Here is a 15,296-nt window from a genome sequence, read left to right on the forward strand (position 1 = left end):
TGGCACTGGGGCAGATGATGGCACTGAGGGGGCAGATTATGGCACTGGGGAGTGGGGAGAAAGCTGATGGCATGGGGGGGCTGATGAGCTTTTATAAGGAAAAACATTATTTTAATTAGTTTTCTCTTATTAGAGTACTTGATTAATCGTTGGAATAATCGATAGAATACTCGATTACAAAAATAGTCGATACTGCAGCCCTATGCCACTGTTGATTTTGACCGTAGCATCTGATGGTTTAAATGACCTGGATTGGTGTCCTCTCTAATCAATGTCACTGCCAATGAGTGTCTGCTGTATTATACAGCATCCTCTGTGCAGGCTCAGCTTGTGAGCCCACTCCATACATCCCTTTAAAGCAAGTGATGTACATATATGTTATATTGTGTTAAGGGGTTAAGAGCAGAGGTATCTGACAATCATGTTACTAGTCTGTAATAATTTAATATCAGTTATTACAATGCTCTTGCAGTAATTTCATTGCAGTAAAGTAGTCATACTGTAATACTTAAAGGGGTTGTTCAGATTTTCTTTTTAATTTGCATCTCAGCTAGTGTTACTTATGGAGAAATCTATACGCACCTGCCACTCTCAGATTCTCTACCTTCAATAAGGTTGTATATTAAAAGCTCTGTCACAGGAAAGATGGCGGTCAGACCCTTATAAAATTGCATTATGAATATAATTAGGGTATGTAATATACTGGTTTGTCTACGGAGTGTATCTAATTTAGTAGCTGACATGGCGATAAATACCATAGCATTTTTGTCGAAAATGGGGCACCCTGATTTCAGAATGTAATTCTAAGGCTTAATAAATATTTAAAGATATGCGATTATTATCTTTAATTAATTATGCATTAACCACACAATGTTCAGTGTAGGTGATGCCACCCATTCAGGCTAATATATTGGCTCTTGACAGAAAAAAGAAGGCTAAACTACACTCTTGTGAATTACTTCTGCTTTTCTTCAGGGTGTTTTATACTGTAATGTACCAAGAGAAATGTTCAAAGCAATTAAAATGAACTATAGTCCTCTGTGCAAATGCGTAACTTGGCTAGCAGTGGTGTAGAGTGTTTCTTAAAAATGCCAAGGTGATATATGGTATGCATCAGGCTGAAGATGTACAGCACATCACAAAGAAGTGCACCCTAATAATGCGGAAAACGTTTACTAAGAATATAGCAGAACACAAACCATAATGCTTGACCAGAAGATACGTGCAGTAATGAACCTGTGAAAAAGTGAAGATTTTCCAATATCTGCCCCAGCTATTCCAATTCCCCAATAATAGGTGTAACCCACTGCTGACCACTCCTTACTTGATTTTGTTCTACAGCTCTGCATAGTGATAGACAGTGATGCATCTGTTCTGGACATCATCAGTGAAGTATTTTCTGCTAGTGGATGCTTTGCTAGATGATAACATCATCAACTATCAAATAAAGATCTGTATATTTAGTGAACATAGATTAGTATATCGGATAATTGAATAAATAGCATTTTGGATCAAGGGGCACCCAGTGGCTGCTATGGGACCCTTGCAGAAAGGATTCCAACTCTGATTAGTTTCGTATTCTTTGATGCTAGGTGGCAGGAACATGTGCAGATCTTCTCTCTACAGAGCAATTACTATTAGTCAAAAAACTGGAGATTGGCCAAAGGGTCATAAGTAGGGAATGGACGAAGAACAAAGGCCAGACAAAATCCTGGGTGAAAAAAAACCCAGACATGATTGTAGGGGAAAGGGGCCCATTTTGATGTTTAGAATAAGGACCCTTGTATTCTATTCATCACTTTTGAAAGATGAAATCACACAATAACACAATCTGATCATCACATAAAGCTGTTTTATGGCAGCCTGTCTCTTAGAATAAAGGGATTCCACCACAATATGCTCTCAGAAACATAAGTGTCCAACCACTTCATGTCTTCCGGATGCCGTGGGCACGACCAGATAATGGAAACGTGGTCGAGGGATATGTGCTATATAGAAGGCAATGCCAAGTATTAACTTTATTTCTATCAGGTACGAGCAGATCAGCATCATTAATTCCAGTGGACCCTCGCTTACCTCCACAAACCATGACTTTCAGAATATTGACGACCACCTTGCATTGGCTGATTCTTATTTTGAATCACCCAATTAGTACTTGTCTTATGGTATATATACCTGCAGTAGTTGCCAATATACTTATACCCTCCTGAGGAAGCAGACCGCAAAACCCGCGTTGGAATGTGGTGGTGGTCCTAGTCCAGTGCAGGTTCATTTTTTGAGTAGGTTTATGCACTTTATTTACTTACCATTTGCTTATTACTTTATGCATTGCACATATCTTATTGTTGAACTATTGTTGAATAGTTCAACCATAAGATATGAAGCAGCACTCACAATGCTCCTCTAGACCCCGGTGTATAGGAATCGACCACAGCTCAGCCTCCTTATCGGATACCACTAGAGTGTGGTGATACAGATACAACCATGTAGAGAAATGAAGAAGGGCGGCACTCACTAGTGTACGAACTTTTGATTGTTGCTATATTCAGTCAGTTGCAATAGGCGGCATCGGGCAGGACGCCAACAGCTTCACACAGGTAAGACAGCGATTGCTGTTTCACACTTGACGCGCTTTGTCAGGCTACTAATATACTATAGTGATTCTTGTTCCCTGTCCACCACCATAAATGAAGGAATTGTTTTAACAGTATATTTTATCATGTACCTGTTTTGCCTCTGATATTGCTTTCTATGCTCAATTAAATGAATTAATACACATTGATTACATCTAGTATTCTTACTATTATAATCACTTCTAGTCTATATGCTGTATTGCTAGTGTTATATGGAGTCATTTTAACCTAACTTGTGTAATTTATGTAAATTTATTTATTGCCTGTGTCCTTCTGTTGGTCCCTGGTCCACTGGATGAGCAATGTCTTGACGGCAAGTAGTCTGTCACGTAAGAGCACTGAATCCCATGACCGTCTCTTCCCACTGCTTATTACAGGTCCCATGGTGTCTCATTGGGCATAGCGGCCTCCCCTTCCCTTAATATTCAACCTGCAGGGGACTTATAAGAGCATCTCCAAAGAAGGGTAATAACTTTTCACTGCAACTACAAATTTGGCAACATTTGGCAAGAAGAGGTTAAGAGTATTTTCACGGTTTCCTCTGTTTCATGTTAGGTGGGACAAATGGCCCCTAGGAAGGCTATCACGTGTTCATCGTGTTCTACCCAACTGCTTCACCAGGTTGATTTCAGAAATAGAACACACCTCCTCTAAATCCCCATTATGCTTCTGTCACAAGCAAATTTGGACTAGAAGAATTGGCGCAATGTTAGAAAGTAAGCACCTTAAATAAAAGTGAGCGCTTCTGGCCATAGTAATAATAATTAATGATAAATAGTATTTTAGTGTTTTATAGCTTCTGAGGCTGCCAGGTCTTTTTAACATTAGATTATTTCACTTGGAACCTCCGGCAAGAAAGAGCCCAAGAATATCTTTATTCTTTATTACAGGCAGAGAACATCAATTCCTGCCTTTGCAAGCCAAACAATGTCACTCTGCTTTCTCAGCGGGGTACATAATTCGTTCCTTTTGTCCAAGATAAACTCTGTTGGGTTTTCATCTCAGGTACTGTTGAGCTGTAATAACACATCATTTCTAAGGTGCAATGCACAAAGCTAAGAGCTATTAACTTGCTCAGAACGGAGATCGCTTCAATGTCCTCCAAGCACCAAGAGGCTTAAGAAGCAGAACACAAAATAGCATGACCAAATTCTCTCCTTTAATTCTCTTTATGCTTTGCTTAATCCTAGAAATAGTTTTGACCTTTAGTGAGATTGCAGGCATTTTTTTGTAATCTACGACCCAGAAAAAATAGTATTGGCCAAGATGGATGATTCTTGGGGAGATACAGCGCAGACTGAGGGGGTGCAGCAACACCCAGCTGCCCATGCAATGAAGTCATACCAAATAATGGATATAATAGCTTGGTAATTTGGAAAGCAGCTGGTAGCAGGGGTGGGAAGCAGCTGTTCCAAAAAAACTGAAATAATGCATTTCCCATAGAAGAACTATCAATGATGCTGCTTTAAAGGAACTCAAGCTCAAGTCTGCACAACTGCACATAAAAAATACTTATGTCTTGGCTGCACAGAAATCCAGGGCTGAACTAGTACAGCAGGCCAGATTTTTAATCTATGTGTAAGTTCATGTCAGATGGTCAAACGCAATATAAATCTTACACCTTGATCTGACCGGTATTCCCAGATAAACCCGTCTCCCTGCCTTAATCTGGGAAATAAAACGTTCCATATGTTTCTGGTTCACAGCATATGTTCATTGGAACGCAGCATTTCAGCAGAATAATGCACATTTATATCAATAGACACGTATACAAGTGAAATAGACTCGTGGAATGTAATAGATAATGACCGTGTTCAGTGCAATATCTCCTATTATATCTAAGAGTTTACAAAGTGGTTTCTGCAGATGCACATAAAAGAACAGATTGCTGTGAAGCTACGTAAATGTACTTTTAAGAGGTTTTAGCTGCCTTGTTCTTTGAAGATGTGGCAGTTATGGAGAGGCTTTCATTCTATTCATGTGAGACGGTATGGGGTCTGCCTATGAAACCTTGTAATTTGTGCATTGAGATTATATCCCACTTCATAACTTCAGAAGATGAATTTGTAAAGTCTGTAGAATGGAAAAGATGAAATAATGTATGTCGGAGGCATTACATTAATAGTTCACTAGTCTACATTTGTATAATTATTTAGTAGGTCCTTTAATAAATTCATAGGTTTACGCAATCTGCATCAACTGAGGAGTGGGTGGAGGATGGGTGTGATAGTAGCTCTGGCCATGATAATTGTACACAGATCACATTGGCAATCCTCACACCAATACCTCCTAGGGCCATGCAGTGACAGGAGGGTGTGCCATTATTCTTCATTCTGAGCACACCCTGTTGTTGGGGGCTCCTGTCTGGGGTGCCCTTGGTGTTAAATGGCATCTGTTGGCAGATTTGTGCCTATGAAACTGGTTGACCTGTAGCATGTGTGCTTGGCATCTGAATGCATCTGTGTTGGTCCCATGTTCATATGTGCCCGCACTGCTGAGAAAAATAAGTTTTATTATATGCAGATGAGCCTCTAGGAGCAATGGGGGCATTACTCCTAGAGATTCATCTCTCTCTGCAAATGCTGTTCCCTCTCCACTTTGACTGATAGAGCCAGGCATTATGATGTTTTCACTGCCTGGTCCTGTCAATTAAAGTCCAGAGGGCGCGACAATTGAAGAGAGAGCTGAGCCTCTAGGTGTAATGACAACTCCCCCTTTGTGCCAAGAGGCTCATTTGCATATATTAAAACATAATTTTTCTCAGCAATGCGGGCACATATGATCATAACACCAACACTGATGCCTTCAGCTGCCAAGCGCACAGCCAGTGTCATAGATACAAATCTGCTGACAGATGCCCTTTAAGTGCTGGTTCTGCTGCAAGGCAGGAGGTTTAAAAATCCTCTGTGCTTTGCTTGCCATGGGGACATACATGCACCTTAACAGAAAGGGGAATTGCCAAAGAGGCAACATTTTGTGCAAAATTTAACCACAATTCTGTTGCAATAGTTAGTATAAAGTTAGACAAAAGTGTCAATCCCTGCACCACATTTATCATCCAGCATGAGCCCATCTACGTCGCCTACACTATTAGTAAATCGGCCTCCATGTTTGGTGATATCATGAACTAATCTTAGTTTTTTAAATCTGACAAACTGGTCTCTGCTGCATCTGCAACAAATAGGATGTTCCTGATGAATTGGTAAGTTATTTTTATTGATATAATAAATTCAATGTTCTTTGTGGGATAATATCTGCACATTACATTGATAGTTCCATATGCAGCAATTCAAAACAATTCGTGTACTGCAATGGTAAGACCCATATGGAAGGGATTTATTACTCAATAGGGATAATTCCAACCATTTCCAAAGTAAAAATTATGATGACAAAGAAATGTGCTAAATTACATATACTGGCATATATGGCTTTTAAAAAGCATTATTTTCAGATTTTTCCTTTTCATGGTGAATTCTCTAAAGGAACAGTTTGCGTGAGAAGTTTTAGCAAAGAAAGATGTACTATGCTGTCCCTTTATAACTATCACAAGAACAATGTAATATTTACCCAAAGTATTAATAAACAAAGGCTACTTTCACACTTGCAGTAGCCTGACAGATCCGTGCTACCGCTATTCCACCATGCTGCCCGAAGTCTGCTCCGGCCCTATTCACTATAATGGGGGGCGATCCGCATGCTGCGTTTTTTGTCCGGCTGCATCTTGGCATGTTTGCCGTGTTGCGACCGGACCTCCGGCCCACCCCCATTATAGTGAATAGGGTCAGAGTGGACTTCCGGTGGCATGGTGGACTAGCGGTAGCACAGATCCAGCAGGCTGTTCCTCCGCCAGAACAGCCTGCCGGAAAAGGCTAACGCAAGTGTGAAAGTAGCCTAATACTCAGTGAAAATAATAAAATGTATTAAAGGGGTTGTCAGGCCTGATCCTCACTGGAGCATAATTGGCTTGGTCTTGTGACCGCTGAGGGCAAACAGTATCACTGCTTGTGATGTGCTGTTCTATCGCATGTGACCACTGAAGCAAGTGATTGGCTGCAGCGCTGTCAGGACCAGGCCACTTCTGTTCCAGTGCGGATCTGAAGCACCCTGGTATTAGGCAGCAACATGGTAATGGTGGGACTGCAGACATGTGAGTTTGTGAGTTTCTTTATTTTTTTAAGGGGACAACCCATTTGATTATTGAGTGGTGAAACAGAACTGTGATAGTCGCTGCTTTAATACAGGACTTGTTAATATTTGCGTAAAAATATAAGAAAATTAACATGGATTGTGTTTTTATCATTGTGCACAGTTTAGAGTCAAGGCAAGCTAAGACAGAATCAGATTCATCACCGGAAGAATATTCACATAAAGGAGTGCATCCAAAGACTTATAACTCGTGATGATCGAGCATGCTCGACCGAAAACAAGTTCGGCTCGAGCATCTTGATGCTCGGCACATGGCGGTATTCGGGCGAACACCGCATGTGCTCGAGCGCAATGCTATGCAGCCAATAAACGTGCAGGTAAGTACTGCCCTCACTGTAATGCCGTAGCCATGTTGGCTGCTGGCATTACAGTGATTGGCTGGCCGGGATGCGTAATTGGGTGCTATATAGCACCCGATGAGGCATGTTCGGCTCATTCTTAGTCAGGGAGAGCTGTGCTGATGAAGGGACAGACAGTGTACGGAGTGATTTAAGAATATTTTTACCACCAAAACTTTTCAGAGACCCAAAAGTCCTTTTAAGGACTATTGTCTGTGGCAGCAGCAATCTATATTTTTAGTGCAACCTGCGCTAAATTGCTAAAACTTTACAGACCCTAAAGTCCTTTTAAGGACTATTGTGTGTGGCAGCAATATCTATTTTTAGCGCATCCTGCTACTACAATAGTTAGGTCGCTGCAGACAGTGACATTAGCTGCACCACATCTCCAGTGTAAAGTGTGCGCATCCCAAAAATATCTGTGACATCAGTGTACTTTTTCAATAGACAGTGTCTGCTTCTGACCACTATTATACAGGTAGTATCATGCCACTGCCATAGTATACTATAATATTTTAGAGATATATATATATATATATAGAAGAATAGATTGTGTTATACTTATTACTCTAGATTAATTATTACCTTAGTTCTAACTGACATTCCTACTCCTAACGATGATAGACTAATATAAATATTCCTGTATGCTAAATGCTGACCGCTTGTCCCCTGTGCTGTTTAAATTCTTTAAATTCTTTCAATCAGGATCAATATTACTAGTGCGCATGCGCTACTTTACCTACGTTCTGCCAGTTCCCTCACGAGACCAATATGCGCAACTGCGCATGCGCCGGCGCATTAGTCACCCGCGCATTATACACACGTCTCTCCACACTATCGTCGGGAGGCGATACCGCGCATATCTGTGACGCCAGTAATCTGGCGCTAGACACGCCCCCCCACGCTCCCCGCTACCTATATATATCGCACAGAATATTAGTCTCCCTACACCATCCCAGACTCCTGACTACACAGACTAAGGTATGTGCGCTCCTATGACTTGCGATCCTGTTAAAATCTATGGCTATTATCTCAATTAGGCATGCTGTCAGCTACTTGCTATACTTGCTATATTTGTTATTACTTGCTATATTTGTTATTACATCTAATTGGCATTATACTCCAGTGGTCTTAAAGTATACTACGATTCTGGTCTCTATCTAATCTTTATATTTGGATTCCACAGATACCCCATATCCTATTACCGCCATCTGGATATACATTTTCTTATCACAGCATCCCGCTGTACAGTATTATTATCAGCTTGTGACCTACCATCCAATTTATTTGGTGGACTACTTGATTATACCTGTATATATACATGTGTCTATATGATCTCTGTGCGCTCTGTATATTTTCCCTTATATGACAATTTTTTCCTATACCAGTAATACCACCATCATATTGTCATAACTTTATTATATGACAAATAATTATTTTCTATTGATGTATATATGATTTACAATATTTACTTGTTTATATATTAGGCCGTGAACAAGGTCTGAAAAATAGACCGAAACGTTGGCCAGTGACGTACTAATTTTGGATGGATATATGAAAATATTTACAATATTTAAAAAAATATACAATGAAATGAAATGAAATGAAATAAAAGAAGCAAACAAAATATAGCTATAGAGTGCCGTGGTTCTTCAATATTAATTGTCTGCTTCTGACAGTGACATAACCAGTGCCACATCTCCAGTGTAACGTGTGCACTGAAAAGATTTATCTGTGACATACAGTGTCTTTTTTCCGTAGACGGTGTCCGCTGCGGACAGTGACATTAGCTGCGCTACATCTCCTTTGTAAAGTGTGCGCATCCCAAAAATATCTGTGACATACATTGTACTTTGTCAATGGACGGTGTCCGCTTCTGACAGTGACATTACCAGGCCACATCTGCAGTGTAACGTGTGCGCTTCAAAAATTTATCTGTGACATACAGTGTACTTTTTGGCGTAGACGCTGCGGACAGTGACATTACCGGTGGTACCTCTCCTGTATAACGTTTCCTCATCCCAAATTCCTGTGACATTCCCTGTAATTTTTCATTAGCTGCTGGTGACAGCATTGACATTACCTGCGAGATATCTACTGTGTGAAGTTTCCATATCCCAAATACCTTTTTAAATTTATTTGTGCATGCACTTCCAAATTCTACGCTACTGTGCGTGTGACAAACTTTCAATCATATATAACATTAAATATATGAAGAAGGCAAGCAGTAAGGGACATGGCAGTGGCCGTGATGCTGATGGTGCACACAGAGGCCGTGTCCCTGGGGGCGATGAAACTGTGCCTGCTGCCAGAGCACAAGAAAAACAATCATCCACGATACCTAGCTTCATGTCCCAGTTTTCAGGGCGGCGCAGGACACCACTCTTGATGTCAGACCAGTGCGACCAGGTGGTTGGTTAGATTGCAGCAGATAATGCTTTTCAGTCGGTTAAACACCACCCTGTCTTCCACCAAGTCCAGTCTCAATAACCAAGAGTCTGCTCAACCCAATCCTCACCCTGATCCTCCTTCCTCCCACCATGGAGAGTCTGGGCAAACAAGTGATCCAACACTCAGATATTCAGAAGAGCTCTTTTCAGTGTCATTCCTTGATTTGGACCTCTCGCCAAGCACTCTTGAAAAGGGACATATCTTGTGCCCTGATTCCAAAACTCTTGAGCATCCACAAGAAGATGATGGTGGGGAACGCTAATTACTGTTTAATGAGGTGGATGATGATGAGACACAGTTGCCAATAAGTCAACGGTAATTACTGTCTCAAGAGGTTGATGAAGAGGATGATACACAGTTGTCAATCACTGAGGTAGTGGTCGACAAGGTCAACAAGTCAGGAGGATGAGCAGAGTGAGGAAGTGGAAGAGGAGGTGGTGGACGATGAAGTCACTGACCCAACCTGGAAAAGTGGAAAGCCAAGCGAGGAAAACAGTACAGAGAGGGAGGGATCTGCTGCACCACAACAAGCTGGAAGAGGCAGTGGGGTGGCAAAAGGGAGAAGGCGGGAGACACCAAACAGGCCCGCAACTGCTCCACAGAGCACCCCCTTGTATAAATCTCCCTTGCCAAGGGGTAGAGGTGTTCCACAGTATGGCGCTTTTTTTAGGAAAGTGCGGGCAAAAAAGAATAGTAGTTTGCAACCTGTGCCGTACCAAAATAAACACTAGCAACCTCACCACCACCAGCATGATTATCCACATGGCATCCAAGCACCGTATTAAGTGGGACGAATGCCTGGGTCCACAATCTGTATCTGTGGGTCACACAACTGCCTCCTCTTCCCCTGTGTTACGTGCTGGCCAGTCCCTAAGGAGGGCGAAGGCCCGGATGCCTCCCGCCCTGCACCTGGACCTTTGCAAGCACCATCAGCGACCACATCCACTTCTGTGTCCCAGCGCAGCATCCAAATGTCCTTACCCCAGTCATTTTATTGCAAGCACAAATACCCAGCCACCCACCCACAGGCCATAGCACTAAAAAAGCAGCTTTCCAAATTACTGGCCCTGGAAATGTTGCCATTTAGGCTTGTGGACACTGAGGACTTCTGCAGCCTGATGTCGGTGGCCATCCCGCGTTACGCAGTCCCCAGCCGCACTATTTTTCAATGTGTGCCGTGCCTGCCTTACACCAACATGTGTCCCGTAACATCACCCGTGCCCTGACCAACGGAGTTACTGGAAAGATCCACTTAACCACAGACACATGGACAAGTGCATTTGGCCAGGTATGCTACATTTCCCTGTCAGCACACTGGGTCAAGGTTGTGGAGGCCGGGAGCGAGTCGTACCCTGGGAAGGCACAGGTGCTACCAACGTCAAGGTTTGCGGGCCCTAATTCCATCAGGGTTTCTACCACCGCCTGCGTTAGTGGCTCCAACCCCCACTTCTCCTCCGCCTTCTCCTCCACTTCTACCTCCGAATTATGCGTGTGCAGCACCAGTCATCAGTCGGTAGCTGGAAGCAGTTTAGCACTGCAGTCTTGAAGCGGCAACAGGCAGTGCTGAAGCTGATATGCTTAGGGGACAAACATTACACTGCGGCAGGGTATAAGAGACCAGACTGTTGTGTGGCTCTCGCCACTCAACCTAGAACCAGGCATGGTTGTGTCTGATAATGGCCGTAACTTGGTGGCGGCTTTGGAGCTCGGCAAGCTCACACACATCCCATGCCTAGCCCATGTCCTAAACTTAGTGGTTCAGCGGTTTTTCAAAACCTACCCCAATTTGCCTGAGCTACTGGTGAAGGTGCGCCGCCTGTGTGCACAATTCCGAAAGTCATCGACAGCTGCAGCCGGTCTGTCAACGCTGAAGCAGCACTTGAAATTGCCAGCTCAACGGCTGTTGGGCGACGTGAGCACACGCTGGAACTCCATGTTCCACATGTTGGCCAGGCTTTGTGAGCAGCAGAGGGCAGTAGTGGAATACCAGCTGCAACATGGTCGGAACCTTTCCAGTTAGCTTCCGCTATTCACAAGCGGGAAGTGGGCATGAATGTCTGACCTCTGCGAGGTTTTTAGAAACTTTGAGGAATCAACACAGATGGTGAGTGGCGATAACGCTTTTATCAGCGTAACCATCCCACTTCTGTTTCTACTCAATTGCTCGCTGCTCACAATTAAGGACGACGCTTTACATGTGGAAGAGGTGGAAATGGGGGAAGACATTACACAGTGTAATAGCCAGACCACCCTCAGTTCGTCTTCTCAGCGTGAATTGTACGATGAAGATGAGGAAGAGGAGCAGGAGACGGTTGCCTCCGCTACAGAGGCAAGTACCCATGGAAGTTTGATTCCACCTGTTTTGCGTGGGTGGGCAGAAGAGGAGAAAGAGGATGAGGAGATTGAGAGTGATCCTCCTGATGATGACAGCGAAGTCTCTCCTGTTGGTACTCTGGCACACATGGCTGACTTCATATTAGGCTGCCTTTCCTGCGACCCGCGTGTTATACGCTTTTAGACAACACGGATTACTGGTTGTTCACCCTTCTCGACCCCCGCTACAAAGAGAACTCCTCATCTCTCATCCTTCTGGTGGAGAGGACAAGCAAAACGGTGCATTACCAGAAGATCCTTATTGAAAAATTGCTCCAAAAATTTCCATCTGACAATGCTGGCGGCAGAGTCCGTAGTTCCTTGGGCAACCGAGGAGGGGAGACAAGGGGAACACACAACAGTTACAACAGAGGCAGGGCAACACTCTCCAAAGCCTGGGACAGTTTCATGACACCCCGCCAGAACCCTCACCCTGATGCCCAGCCTAGTGTCACAAGGAGGGAAAAAATTTGGAAGATGGTGAAGGAGTACATAGCAGACCGTGTCAGCATCCTCAATGATCCCTCAGTGCCTTATAACTACTAGGTGTCCAAGCTGGACATGTGGCAAGAACTGGCGCTCTACGCCTTGGAGGTGCTGGCCTGCCCTGCCACCAGTGTTTTGTCTGAGCAGGTATTTAGTGCTGCTGGTGGCATTATAACAGATAAGCATATTCGCCTGTCAACTGAAGATGCTCACAGGTTGACTCTTATAAAAATGAACAAGGCCTGGATTGACCATGACTTCTCGACTCCAGCAGAGGAAAACTGATGAACATAAAGGCACTTTAAATGTGTTGTTTATAATGTAATGAATACACTGTATTCCCATGCACCCCTTCCACCACAAACAAGGGTATATGGTTATATCTTCCTTTTCTCATCCTTATTCTCCTCTTCCATCATATCAGCATGCTTATTCGTCCCATATAATGCCCTCGCATATATGCCCTTCGCATATAATGTTTTAACAGGGTCAGCTCAGCTACAGGCCCTCGTATATAATTTTTTAGAATGTTAGCTCATCAGCAGGCCCTCACCTACAATATTTTGCAGGGTCAGCTCACTAGCAGGCCCTCGCATATAATTTTTTAGAGAGTCGGCTCACCAGCAGGCCCTCGCTTATAATGTTTTACAGGGTTAGCTCACCAGCAGGCCTTTGCATATAATTTTTTACAGGGTCAGCTCACCAGCAGGCCTTCACCTATAATCTTTTACAGGGTCAGCTCACCTGAAGGCCCTCGCATATAATTTTTTAGAGGGTCAGCTCACCAGCAGGCTCTCACCTACAATCTTTTACAGGGTCAGCTCACCAGCAGCCCGCACTGTAAATTTTTGCATATAATGTTTTACAGGGTCAGCTCAGCTACAGGCCCTCGTATATAGTTTTTTAGAGGGTCAGCTCAACAGCAGGCCCTCGCATATAATGTTTTACAGGGTCAGCTCACCAGCAGGCCAGTACCTCAAATCTTTTACAGGGTCAGCTCACCAGCAGGCCCCTGCATATAATATTTTACAGGGTCAGCTCACCAGCAGGCCTTCACCTAATTATACCTAATAGGTAATTTGCACACATGCTGCCTTGCTTGGATGTAGTAGCTGTAGCCATTTCTGAGGCTCCCTCTCCAGAATCGAGCCCTGGCTCCCGTTACCCATGGTCATCAGGGTTTGCACTTAAAATAACATTGAAAGTTGATAGGGCAGGCATCCGAATGGATCGTTGCTGTCGGCCCGAGGTTATCTAGAGTTACCAAAGCGGCAGCAGGCCCTCGCCCATAATGTTTTAGATAGTCAGATCAGCAGGCCCCTGCTCCAAATGTTTTTGAGGGTCACCATCAGGCCATCAATCATAATTTTTCAAGGCTGTGTATGATGCCCTCCTTTATGTGTAACAAAGGGTGTATTGGAGTGCCGATTCCTTGTAATTTTTTGCAGCCCTTTCACTTAGTGCATAGGCTTTATGAGTGTAGGAGTCCCACTACATGAATAATTGCACCACAATTTATTTTGAGGGTCACCATCAGGCCATCAATCATAATTTTTCAAGGCTGTGTATGATGCCCTCCTTTATGTGTAACAAAGGGTGTATCGAAGTGCCTCTTCCTTGTAATTTTTGGCAGCACTTGCACTTTATATACAAGTAAATATACAGGAAAGAATGTTTCCTAACAATTTTTCCTCAAAAATAGATTTTTTCTTCGGTTTTGTGCATATTATTGTCAGTCTGTAAAAGTGGTGTACTACTCGGACAACATCGTTCCCAGCAGCGACCTTGGAGTCCAAGATGCATCCATACATCCTCATGCTGTTCCTCAACCATTTTGGTGGTGTTTCCATGAATTTATGACCTTTTCCTATGAACCAGGCACCCTCCCCTCTTCAGAGCAGGGGGTGCCTGGTTTAGTGCTCGGGTCCTCCCATTGACTTCTATTATACTCTGGTGCTCAGTAGAGCACCAGAGCATCCTGATGTGTTCGGCCAGAGCACCCGAGCACTTTGGTGCTCGATCAACACTACTTATCACTCTACCACTCAACAAGTCTTTATAGACGAGCTGGTGTCGTAATAAAACCTCACCTCCATAATAATATATAGAGCGCAAACATATTACACAGTAGTTTACAAATACTAGGTTACATGTACAAAGGCCGACATTACAGATTAACACCACGGCGGTCTCTTCCTAGGCTATGTAATGTCACTGTGTGAGGTCACATAGCCTAGTTGAAGGGGCTGACCTGCAATACCATGCACAGCCACTATACCATGTACGGCGCTTTGCTTTGAAAGCTTCCGGGAGGCGACTGCGCTCACCACAGCTCCCCTGAGCACGGCAGCTCTCTGAAACAGCTGATCGTGGGGCTGCTAGGACTCGGACTCTCACTGATGTGATAATGATGACCTATCCTGAGGCAAACTCAATAAAATGACCAAGCAATCTAAATAATAAAGTTTCCTAGTGCCATTTTCTGTTTTTGTCTAATATGAATCATTTCATCAATCCACTGTTTTCAGTGAAGATACAAGAACTAATAGACTTACATTGCACTGTTAACTTCCTATGGGAAGAAAGACAACTCCTGTATACTTGAATTAAATTACATTTCACACCTTAACTTGGATTACAGAGGTCTGCCAGTATACTTCTCCACTCCTCGCACTGCTCTCCCTCGGTGAACTGTCTGAGACTCTTCATCAAAGAGACAGTAGCTGCAATCACATTTCAAGGGTCATTCATGATTAAACCGTACAGCAAATCACATAGTGCTGATTTTCTTAAATTAAATCAAATTAAT

Source organism: Bufo gargarizans, chromosome 2 (genome assembly GCF_014858855.1).
Source record: "Bufo gargarizans isolate SCDJY-AF-19 chromosome 2, ASM1485885v1, whole genome shotgun sequence".
NCBI classification, from domain to species: domain Eukaryota; kingdom Metazoa; phylum Chordata; class Amphibia; order Anura; family Bufonidae; genus Bufo; species Bufo gargarizans.